Source organism: Ichthyophthirius multifiliis (assembly GCF_000220395.1).
Source record: "Ichthyophthirius multifiliis unplaced genomic scaffold scaff_1120509251164, whole genome shotgun sequence".
Lineage (NCBI taxonomy): Eukaryota > Ciliophora > Oligohymenophorea > Hymenostomatida > Ichthyophthirius > Ichthyophthirius multifiliis.
This window is the reverse complement of record NW_004086143.1, coordinates 64,287-77,018: the sequence shown is the minus strand read 5'-3', so window position 1 is coordinate 77,018 and position 12,732 is coordinate 64,287. Positions and strand designations below refer to the sequence as shown.

Here is a 12,732-nt window from a genome sequence, read left to right as displayed (position 1 = left end):
ATTAAATTTGAAATGTTTTTGAGTATAATTATAATTATTTTAAAAATATTTAGGTGCATAAAATTATATATGTAATTTTTCAATAAATTATTAATAAAATATATTTTTTATTTTTATTATTTTAAATATGATTACCTGTAGCAATTATAAAAAATTGGATGTTATATTTTTTTCCTTTTTTAATATATAAAACATCACATAAATTGTTCTTTGTTTTAATGTTTTTTTTATCTTTCATATATATTAAGTTCTCTTAAATTTAATTATATCTATTTTATAAATTAAAAAATTTATCTAAATCCATTTTAAAAGTAAAAATTATAAAACTTAATACTCATATAATTTTTTAATTACTCCATATATAAAATTATTATACTGTAAAAATTTTTATGTTATTCTTATAACTTAAAAGACTATAATATATAAAAAAAATTTAATATTAAAAAATAAATCCAAGAATAAAATTATATATAAGATTTAAAAAACATATAAATAATTTATAATAATAATATTTATAGATAAAATTAATTTTTAAATATAGAAATAGTATTATTTGATATGCTACATAAAAATATATAATACAAAACAATATAGTCATATAGTTTTTATTTTAAAATAAAGATTTACACTATTGTCAAATGATAATTTTTTTGTTTTATTAAAAATAAAAATTAAAAAGATAATAAAAATAATAAAAATTATGTAAAGATATAATTATTAATTCTATATATAGTAAATATTCAATATTTCTAATAAAATATATTTTTTTATATTTTTATTATACTTATTCTCAGCCGGGTGGCGCAATGGTAGCGCAGCAGACTTCTAATCTGAAGGTTGTGGGTTCGAGTCCCACCCTGGTTGCCATTTTTTTTATTTTTTTAAGTAGAAATTTATTTTAATATTAATTTATTTAAAAAAGAAAAATAAATATATATATATATAAATATATACTATATATTTTAATTTTTATTTATCTTCAATAATCTTAATAATTATCTTTATTCAATTTATATTATTTTTAATAAAAATAAAATTTAAATTATTAATTTCTTCATTAAAATTTATTTTTATTATTTTATATATATTTTCCATTTTATTACTTGAACATTTTTTTTTTAACAAAAAATCAAAAAATATATAATTTTCTTTATTTTATTGTAGAAACGAGAGTTTTGTTTTTTTTAAAAAAAATATTAACAAGTAATATATATTTTTTTTTAAATCATACTGGTATTTATTTGATTTTTGGTTTCAAGAAATCAGCATATATTCCATCGAAATTCTTGAAAAATTTTTATCCTCTGTCTCATTATTAAAAAGTGGCATCCCTACTAAAATATCGAATAAAAAACTCATAAATTCCACCAATCTAGAACTAGATTATTAGAATTGATATTTCCTTTAATTATTTAAATTACTATATAATAAGGATTTCCTAAAATACGATACTTTTTTTTTTAGTTTAGATTTCAAAATATAATGATAAGTATTCTTTTTTATCAATTTAATAAACAAAATATTCTAAATAAATTAAGGATTCTATATTTTATTATTTTTATTATTTTTTTTTATTTTTTAAATTAACTTTTTCTTTTAAAAAAAAAAAAGAATAAATTATAAATAATTTTACATTAAATAATTTTATAAATAAAATTTACTCTATTTTCTAATATTTAGATATAAAATATAAATATATTAAATATATATATAATTTATTATATTTATTTTAATTTTTTACTATAATCATTTTAGCAATTTTAATATTCATTTAAAGTATTAATTTTTGTATTATTAAATAAATTCCATATTATTTTAAAAATACATTAGTAATTATATTTTTTCTAAAAGTATATTTATTTGTACCAACATTTTTCTATTTATAAAAAAAAAAATATATAAAAATTAATTATACTCTTTAATAAATTGAATATCAATACTTTATTAATATGATTTTTAATATTAATATTTTAATTATAAAGAAGAATTACAATTTAATCTTGTATTTTATTCTCTTTCATAAAAAGTACTAATCTGTGATATTTTTGATTTTAAATTCTATTATGTATATTATATTTAGAATTATGTTTTTTTATATTTAATACATTTTTATACTTGTTTTCGAATTCATTCTATTATTTTTTATAGCATTCATTTTATTATAACTTAAATATTTAAATTGCTTTAACTTTTCTATCTTCTAATTTATTATAACAAACGTAAAAAATAAATAACCATTGATTATTTATATTTTATGATTATCGAGAAACTAAAAAATAAAATTATAGGAATATATATATATATATATATATATATATATATATATATATATATATATATATATCAATTGGTAAAAAGTATTATATTAATAAGCCATATTATTATTTGATACTTTAAAAAGATATTTTTATAGTTTTCTTTTATGATTTTTTTATTTTTAACAAATGAATTAGTTATTTTTATAGATATTAAGACATCTAATTATATCTATAAAATAAAAATTACATTATTTTTTTATAGCATTAATAATAATATTTAAAAACTTTTTATTTAATTCTATTTATTTAAATTTTGGTTTAATATTTAAATTAATATATATATATATATATATATATATATATATATTAATTATAAAGAAGTATATTTTATTAAGATTTTTTTATTAATTTTATTCATAATTAATGAAGTATTGTATATATAATAATTTTCTTCAATTTTTATTAGTTTTTATAAACACGCGGGAATACGAATTTGTTGCTATTTTTATTTGCATTTCTAGTATGAAAATATTCATTAGATACTAAAAATCATATAATACATATTTAGTTTTCATTAATATTTAATTTACGCATACTTTCTTAAAGTAAAATATTTTAATTCCTTAAACAAATCAAATGCATATGTAGATTTATATGCTTTTTATATATTTTCACTTTTATATAAATGCGTTAATATATGGTTATTAAAAAAGAAACAAAACAAAAAATGTTAACCAATTAACCTTATAATATAATGAGAAATGGAAATAATAAGAAATATTATTTTTTTACATATAAGATATTTTCTTTTTTTTATTTTTGTTCATAATTTAACCTAATTTTATTAATCAAAAACAATTAACTCTTCTTAATTTATTTATAGTTATAACAAAAATATCTATATTTATATAATCAAATATTATTATAATTATATTTAAATTTATAATACATATATAATATTAATTTTTTGTTTATTTTATATTTAATAAATTAATTATAAAACAAAATATTAATTAAATATAATTATTTAAAGTATTTTTTATAAGAATTATATTTTATTTATTTAAATTTTTTTTTTTGTATTTTTAATTCAACTATACGAATAAAAATCGAAAAACATTTCATGAAATTCATATGGAATAGTGAATATAAAACATTAAATTAGTTATAACGTGTAAATTCGCATGAATCGAACGAATATTTATACAAAATTTGCTATTGATAAAACTTTTAATAAGATAAAACTAAATTTATTATATTCTTTCTGCCTAATTTTTTAAGAGATTTATATAAATAAAATAATTTTTTTGTAATTAATTTAATAATTGATCATTTAATTATTCTTCTTATTATAATATATAAATATGAAATTAATTTTTATTTTATATTATATATATATATATATATATATATATATATATATATATATATATATATATATATATATATATATATATATCTTAAGATTATTTAATTATAATTGATATAATAAATATTTTGTTTTTTTTATTTTTTTTATGAAAAAAATATTAAAATATATAAATGTATTTAATAAAAACAAATAAATTAATATTTAGTATTATAATAATTATGTTAAATAAATTTATTTTATTGTAAATATAATTATATTTAATATATAATAATTTATATTATATTAATTTTAAATATCAAAAATATTACTATTATTATTATTATATGTTCATAAATGTTAATATTTAATTATTGTTAAAGAAACTATTCAATTATTTTTTACCAATATAATATCGAATTATAAATTATGTAATTATTATTTATTAGAATATAAAAAAATACAATAAAACAATGATTTCCATAAATAAATTCTATATATTTTAATTGATTATAAGATATATTTGGTTTCTTACATTAATTAGATTTAGTTTATTTTTTGCTTTATATGATTTGATTAAATTGATATAGGATATTGATAAGATATAAATAATATTATTCATTGTTTGATTTGAAAAACTTTAGCAAATTATTTAAACTTTTTATACTTTTTATTTTTATGTATTTAAAAAATAATCCCATTTAATATTAAAAATAATAAAGATAAAAATTCAATTATATTTATAATATATATATATTAAATATATAATATATAAAAATAAAACAAGTTATTAATAATAATATTTATATTTTATATAATAATTAATTATTAATTAAATAAAATAATTAATATAATAAATTATAAAAATAAATAAAATTTAAATTTATTTATTTATAAATACTATATAAAGAATATATAAAAATATAATAAATTATTTAAATATATTAAACATATTTATAATAAACTAATAACTAAAATAAAAAATATTTATATATATATATATATATATATATATATATTAAGTATTTTTTTATTTTATTTTTTATCAAATTTTCATAAATATCAAAAAAAAAAATATTTAAATATAACTTTATAAAATCGAACTCTATATATAATTATTACAAAATATTTAATTTTATAGATATTTATATATATTTTTTTTTTTTTTTTTTTCAAAATTGGTTGAAATTTTAAATAATCTTAATCTATAAAGATTATTAAAAATTCCAAAATAAATTTATAGTTTTAAAGTTTTTTTTATTAAAAATAGAAAACTTACAATTTTTCTCATCAATTTTAAAGTAATTAAATAAAAAGATTCATATAATTAATATTCTCTTTATTTTTAAGTTCGTTTTCAATAATGTTTTCATTACTTTTAATTTTAATTAATGCTTTATTTTAATGTCTTTATGCATTAGAAATAAAAAATTATTTCAATTAAAAATAATGTTTATTTTAATATATATTATCTAGTTAAAATTATTATTCTATTTAAATAAACTAGATTATTTCACTTGATTTTTTTGAAGAAGAGTTTAATTATAGTTTAGGTTTTTAGTTTTTTTACTTACTTTTCTATATTTCTAATTAAAATAAAAATTATCATTATAAACAATATCATTTTTTTTGAAAATCTTTCTTATGTGACATAATATAATAGAATTATTATTTATAGAAGTATTATTTAATATATCTTAATAAAGAATAACGGAATGCATTCTATAAATAAAGTTATCAACTTATTTATTTATTTTTTAACATTTTTCTGCTGAAGCGACTATATAAGTAACTAATGGATTTTTTTTCGGTAAATTTGTAGTAAAATTCATTTTTTTCCTATATAAAATACATTTATATATTTATTTAATTTTTACTAATTTATATAAAAAAATAAAATTATAAAACCATCTGTATTATTTTTTAAAATCCACTCTAGGAAACCCAAATGAAGAACCAATACAAGTTCCTTAAACATAATATATTTATCCATCTTTATATTTTTATAAAAATTATAGGTTGTAATAATTTTTTTTTTTATATAAAAATAAAAAATTTAAGTACAACTTTATGGCTAAATATATATATTTTTCGGATGGGTTTTTTATGGATATATTTACAAGTTATATTTTTAAATATATAAGTCTTTATTTTAAAGGATATAAGCATATTCCTCTCCTTTTAAAATGATATAATTAGTAGAATTTTTATTTTTTTTATATTTTTATAATGTTTTTTATATTATTTTTTTATAAAATTATTTTTATAATAATTACCTTTTAACCAATCATTTTGAAAGTCAAATTCTTATATCTATAAATTATTTATATCCATTTTTAATTAATATTTTAGATTTTTTTTTTAAAAAAAAATATTTATTCAATATTTTATTATTATAATTTTTTTTAAAGATTTTCTTTTTGTTTAAATCGATAGATTTTGTTTTTTTATTGTTGCAATTTTTTAATATTATCTTTAAAAATATATATAATTTTATATTTTAATTATAGAAAATGCATATTTTAATTTATTTGATATTATTCATTGACTATTAGATTTGTAAAATTTTACTTATTTTTATTATTTCATTATGATTTTATTTACGTATATATTATATATTTACGAAAATATTGTCATATATTTTAAATTTAATTTATATTAATAATTATAGAGTAATAATAATTTAACTAATCTTATTAAAAATATTAATAAAATTATTTCTTTTATTAAATATGCTATATATTATATTGATTAAATAATATTTTTTATATTAAGATATAGACAAAATATAATATCTTTATTTATTAATAAGTATTTTATATCTAAATATTCTAAAATTACATATAATTAATATAATTTATGTTTTCCTTATAATTTTCACATTATATTACTAAAGCAAATAATTTATTATTTAATTTTCTTATATTCTTATAGGTTTTTTTTTTTTTTTTTTTATATAAATTTATTAATTACTTAAAAAAATAAATATTTTTTTTTCATAAAATTATTAATTTATAAAATTAAAACTTAATATTTTTTATTTTATTTTTTTATTAATATTAATAAAAAAATTATGTCTATCAATCCAGTTTTTATAAAATTAAATATAAACATAAATAGATAAAAATTCTAAATAAATAATTCATTAATCATCTTAAAAGGACAATAAGTTAGTTTTTAGTTTTTTGTTTTTATTATTTTCAAAATTTTGAATTGCTTTTGTTAAATTTTAAACATTTCTTTTAGTATTAATTTTATCTCCTTATTATTAATGTTTTTAAAGCTATTCTTATATTTTTTCAATATTTTTTTCTTTTCTTATCTCGATTTCTTTTTTTAAATCCATTATATTTGTATTTTTATTCCTGTCTTTTTTTTATACATAAATTGGCTTAAAATTTTTCAAATTTTCTTCTTTATTATCTTCTTATTCATCATTCGATATAATTTATGCATTTTCTATATCATACTCCTATTTTTTTAGTTATCTTTCAATTATTTTTTATAATTAATCTTCTTTTTCAATTTCTTTTTGCTTTTCTTATAATTAAAGTATAAATTTAGGTGTTACAGCGTTAAATTAAATATTTTATTATTTTTTCATTTTTTTTATTTGATATAACAAAAATTTTTTAATTATACAAAAAAAAAATATTTATAAAATACTAATTTATATTCGGAAAAAAAAAAATCAAAAAAATATTTCATACACTCATTATTAATATTGATTACTCAATATTTCTTATTAAGTATTTTTTCTGATTAAATTTTATAAAGTTTTATCATAATACAAGTATTGCTCGTTATTTAATAAAAACAAGTCAATTTATTTCGATTAAATATCTAATTCCATTAAATAATTCAAAAAAACACTATATTTCTCAATTTTTTATAAAATAAGGTTTTTTGTGATTTTCTAATTCTATTTTATACCTTCAGGTAATTCGGGTATTTATATTTTACTATTATTCTCATATTCTTGTTTTAATAACAGCTAAAGTTATTTAAATTCTTTGTGAGATCTTGCAGTTGTAAATTTTTCACTATTTTTTTCAAATTTAATAACATATAAAAGTGTTTTCTATTTTATTTAATATCCAGCTAATTTTATGTTTATTATAGTATTATATTACTATTTTTATAAATTGTCCAATTTATCACATGTTTTTTATAAGTTCTCATAAAAAAATTAGTTTTCTATTTCCTATTAATCTTAATTGTTTTAGTATTTTTGTTTTGTTTCGTCATCAACTACTTGTTCACTTTAATCTATTAAAGGCCTATTTAAGTAAGAATTTAGAGTTTTTTTGTTCAAAAAAAGGAAATTATTAGCGTAAATGGTAATAAAAAGCAAATTCGAAAAGGAAAAAGCAAACAAAATTAATTAATAAGTGTTAAAGTTACTCTAGTATAAAAAATAAGAATTAGATATTAAGATTAAAAGATTATTAAAAATCAAAATTTAACTATTTATGCCAAAATTATTATATTCTATGTGCAAAATTAAGCTGTTCAGAAACCAAAATAATGTTTATAAAATATAAAAAATATAAATTATTAAATATTTTTAGTGATTATAAGAATATAAATATAAATATGTAATATCTAAACATAAATTTGTGAAGGAAAAGATTTATTTTAAAAATATTTTTATCTTTGATTTTTATAATATTTTAGATATTTCCGAAGGGTATTATTATTTTAATTTCTTTATTAAGGATTCTTATTTAGAAATATAGATTAAAGTTATTATTGATGTTATAAAAGGTATATATGTTAATAAATTTATTAATAGATTTTGGTAAACACCAAAATTAGAATTTATATATTCAATCATATTTGTTTTTATTTTAATATAAGCATATATTATATAATTTTAATTAAATTAATTTGTGATATATATATATATATTATATATAAATTCTTTTATTTATTTTCTACAAACATTATGTTATTTATATAATTAAATAATATATATATATTCATTATAATCTAATATAAAATTTCATTATCTATTATTATATTTTTAATAAATGATATATTATTATTTAATATAAAAAAATATTTTTATATTTAATCATAAAATAATATATTTAAAAATTTATATGTTATTGTTTTGTAATTTTATTTTACATTTATAAAAGTTTATTTATTAATTTATGTCAATATATTTGATAATATTAAAACAAAAAAGAATTATAGTACCAAAGCTCTATTTAAAATATATATATTAAAATAAAAATTAAATATATAATAATATATTTAATTATTTTTATATTTTTTTATATTTATATTATTTAATATAGGATTTACAATATCTGTTAAAATTTTTCATAGACATTAAAATATTTTTCTTTAAATATTTTGTTATTACTATTTTAGAAATTTAATTTTGTTAATTTCTACATATTTTTTACTTTATATATTTATAATACATATTCTTCAATATAAAAAAAAAAATTAAATTATATATATTTAGACTTTATTAGTTATTTAGTATTTTTTTTTAAAAAAAAGAAAAATCTATAAATAAAAATATTATATATATTATATTTATATATATATATATATATATATATATTTATATATACATAAATAAACTATAAATAATTAAAATAAATAATATTCACTAAAAATTTTTATTGAAATTTATTAAAATTAATAAATTTTATATATATTAAATATTAATAAATAAATTAATTATTTATAATACAAAAATCTATATATATATAAATAATATAATAAATAATAATTTAAAAATAAAAAATTTATTATAATAAAAAAATCATTTATATAAAAGTATTTTTAAAATGTAAAAGATCTTAAATTTAAAACTAAAAATGCAAACATATGAAAGTAATAATTTTAAAATATAAATATATATAAAAAATTAAGATTAGGAATGATTTATTTATTTATAAAAATTACAAACTTAATTATAGAAAGCAATCTAAATTATTTAAAATGAAGTAATAAAAGATAACTAATAAAACAAAAAATTAATGAGTATTAAAACTCATTTAAAAAATATAAATATAATATTATAAAAATATTTTTCATTAGATAAAATGTTTAAATACATAAAAAAAATGACAAGATTATAAAAAAAGAAATACTAGAATGTAAATGAACTTTCTATATACACAAAACTTACATGTTTTTTGAATATAATTGATTATTATAATTTCCTATAAACAAAAAAAACTTAATACAATATTTTTTATTAAACCAGAAAAAATTACTAAAAAATATGTTTGTTAAATGTTAAAATAAACAAAAGTATGAAAAGAAAAATTAATATAATTTACATCAAAAAAAAGAATATCTTGTATTTAGGAGAAGTAATATTAACTAATTAATAAATAAATACTATTAAATAGAGAAAATTATGTTGATTTATATAGTAAAAACAGTTATTTATAAAGATAATAAAGTAGTAATAATATAATGTTTGATAATTATGAACTAAAATAATCATTAAAAAGCTTTAAAAAATCAATTAATAATGCACAAAGTTCTATGTTCAAAGATTGAGTTGATATATAAATTTAAGTATTTATTGTAAAAAAATTATAAATATTTTTTGTTTATACTCCTTTAAGCTTTTGTATTTTATTTATTATTTCGGTGTCTTTTTTTGAGTTTATTTAGAAAAAATAATAGGAAATAAAAAAGATTTAAACTAACAAATAATAAATAATTCAGAGAAAATGAGGATACGAATATTGAATAATGAGAAGAATTTTATATTATTTAATCGAAAAATTATTAAGAAAATTATAAATGTACTATATTATATAATTGATTAGATTATTATTAATTTTATTAAAATAATTTGTTTTTTTATTTTTTTAAGAATTTCTTTTTTTATATATATATATATATATATTTTTTTTCTTCTAAGATTATACTTTTAAAATTATTAAAATTCAAGAAAAATTTAGAATAAATAATAAAATAGTAATGGTATTTGTAATCAATTGAATTTATATTATAATAGATATATAGTTTTATTTATATTAAATTATTAAAAAATATTATTAATGAATAAATAGCCTGTAATTAAATATATCATTGAGTATTTATATATATATATATAAATTATTTTAATATTTATATAATATTTTTGATACAATTCAGAAAAAAAGATAAGTTTTTATATAAATAAAATAAAAAATTAAAAAAAAGCAATAATTCTTAAAGAATAATAAAAATTTTGAATTAAAATTAATTATTATTTAACGTATTAGTATATTTTAAAATAAAAAGTATTTGTAATCTTTTTATAATTAAATTTAAATATATAAATTGTATTTAAATATATACAAATATTTTTTATAAATCTTATATTATTTTAACTAAAATTAAATAAAATAAGATATGTAATCATCAAAAAATGAGGATTATACAAGTAAATAGAAAAACATTTTTATAAAAATTTTTAAAAAATCAATATAAAAAACTCCAAAATAAGATAAAAAAAACCATTAAAATTTAATTAAAAATTAAATATTAATTAAAGCCTAGAAAATATTAGATTGTAAATATATTCCTAAAGAAATACTTCATAGAGAAACTGAACAAAATATAATTAAAAAATTTATAAAAAAGTAATAAACTTAAAAGAAAAAAATCATATTTAGAAATATATATATATATATATATATATATATATATATATATATATAAAGATGTATCTAAAATGAATTAGAATAAAATATTCTATTAATAATAGGATAACCAGGTTCCGGAAAATCATCGACAGTATAAAAAACAATAAAAGAATTTAAAAAAAGCCGAAAAGATTTTACATATTTGAAGTTCAATGGGATGTAATATAAAGATAAGAGTTTTCTTTTGAAAGAATTGTATATAAAAATATTCAAAGAAGAATGTAAAGTAAATATATAAGAACATTTAATTGAAGAATTAAGTAAAACAATCATTTTAAAGCATTTGGTATTAATAATAGATGAATTTGAGAGCTTTTTTTAAGGGAAAAATACAGAAGAAGATCTAAAAATAATACTTAAAATGGCAAGAAAAGAAAATAATATATCTATAATTGGAATATCTAATAAAGTAGATTTATTATTTATTTTAAAGGATATAAGAAATATTTATTTTGTGCCTTATACATAATATTAAATCGAAGATATAATAAAAAAAAGAATTGAAGAAATGAAAAAAAAGCTTATGTTATAAAATAATTCTGATATATTTGAGGAAAAAGCAATTGAATTTTTTTCGAGGAAAATCTATTAAATTAAAGGGGGGGATATGAGGTATTTTTTAGAGATTTTTTAAAAGGCTTTTCAAAAAAATATATAAAAAAATAAAGGCTTTTAAGTTGTTGATATTGAAGATTTTTGTGAAATATTTGATTTTTAAGTATTTTAAAAGTATTCATTTATTAATTAAATGCCTATGGAATAATAAATAGTAATTTTTGCAATGTATTTTTGTGGAATAAATTAAGAAAATTATAATTTGGAGATTTAATTGGGATAAATTTTAAAGATTTTTAATAGAATTTGTTAGTTTTTGGGTATATTGTAGGCGAATTGTTAAAAAATTAAAAATATTTGCTTGATTTTAGAGGACTATTAGGTTGTATAGATTAAAAAAAAAATTAAAAACTTAAAAATTAATTAAATGGAAATTATATTAAAGGTTCCTTTATAGGAACTTAAATAAAATTTTGTAAAAAATTAATTGTTTGAGGATTTTTTATGAGTTCTCTTTATTATAATAATATTAATTTAATATATATATATATATGAATTTGTATTAAATATTTTTTGTAAAAGATGTAAACAAATATTTAATTTAAAATAATTTTTTTTTCTTAATCTAAAAAACATTGAAACACTATTTATTTTTTGGATTTTATATAAAACAAACTAATTTATCTTTAATCGCAAAAAATTTCTATAAAAGCAGTATTTTTTCCTTTAACTTTATAATATAACATAGTTATTTTTTTATTTTTTTTTCTAAGAAATAATTATTTTTTTTTGATAAAAAATTATATGATATAAGTTTTATGAACTTTATTTATTATTTTATTATATAAAATTTTCTATTTAAACAAAAATAAATTAAAAAAGAATAATATAAAAGTAT

At 12.8% G+C, this 12,732-nt stretch overlaps 1 non-coding gene across 1 annotated transcript, besides 16 other annotated features; it reads left to right on the top strand.

The window, feature by feature from the left end:
- Nucleotides 1-490: 490 nt before the first annotated feature.
- Nucleotides 491-531: a microsatellite.
- A 261-nt stretch (nucleotides 532-792) lies between these two features.
- On the top strand, nucleotides 793-864 carry IMG5_151810. The gene has a single exon. It is a non-coding gene; the product is annotated as a tRNA-Arg (tRNA).
- A 1,426-nt stretch (nucleotides 865-2,290) lies between these two features.
- Nucleotides 2,291-2,344: a microsatellite.
- Nucleotides 2,345-2,591: 247 nt separating this feature from the next.
- Nucleotides 2,592-2,625: a microsatellite.
- A 1,016-nt stretch (nucleotides 2,626-3,641) lies between these two features.
- Nucleotides 3,642-3,717: a microsatellite.
- A 624-nt stretch (nucleotides 3,718-4,341) lies between these two features.
- Nucleotides 4,342-4,380: a microsatellite.
- A 36-nt stretch (nucleotides 4,381-4,416) lies between these two features.
- Nucleotides 4,417-4,472: a microsatellite.
- Nucleotides 4,419-4,484: a microsatellite.
- Nucleotides 4,485-4,589: 105 nt separating this feature from the next.
- Nucleotides 4,590-4,625: a microsatellite.
- Nucleotides 4,626-5,265: 640 nt separating this feature from the next.
- Nucleotides 5,266-5,296: a microsatellite.
- A 1,253-nt stretch (nucleotides 5,297-6,549) lies between these two features.
- Nucleotides 6,550-6,652: a microsatellite.
- A 1,985-nt stretch (nucleotides 6,653-8,637) lies between these two features.
- Nucleotides 8,638-8,702: a microsatellite.
- Nucleotides 8,652-8,702: a microsatellite.
- A 439-nt stretch (nucleotides 8,703-9,141) lies between these two features.
- Nucleotides 9,142-9,196: a microsatellite.
- Nucleotides 9,197-9,291: 95 nt separating this feature from the next.
- Nucleotides 9,292-9,387: a microsatellite.
- Nucleotides 9,388-10,685: 1,298 nt separating this feature from the next.
- Nucleotides 10,686-10,727: a microsatellite.
- Nucleotides 10,728-11,251: 524 nt separating this feature from the next.
- Nucleotides 11,252-11,294: a microsatellite.
- Between the last annotated feature and the right edge of the window lie 1,438 nt (nucleotides 11,295-12,732).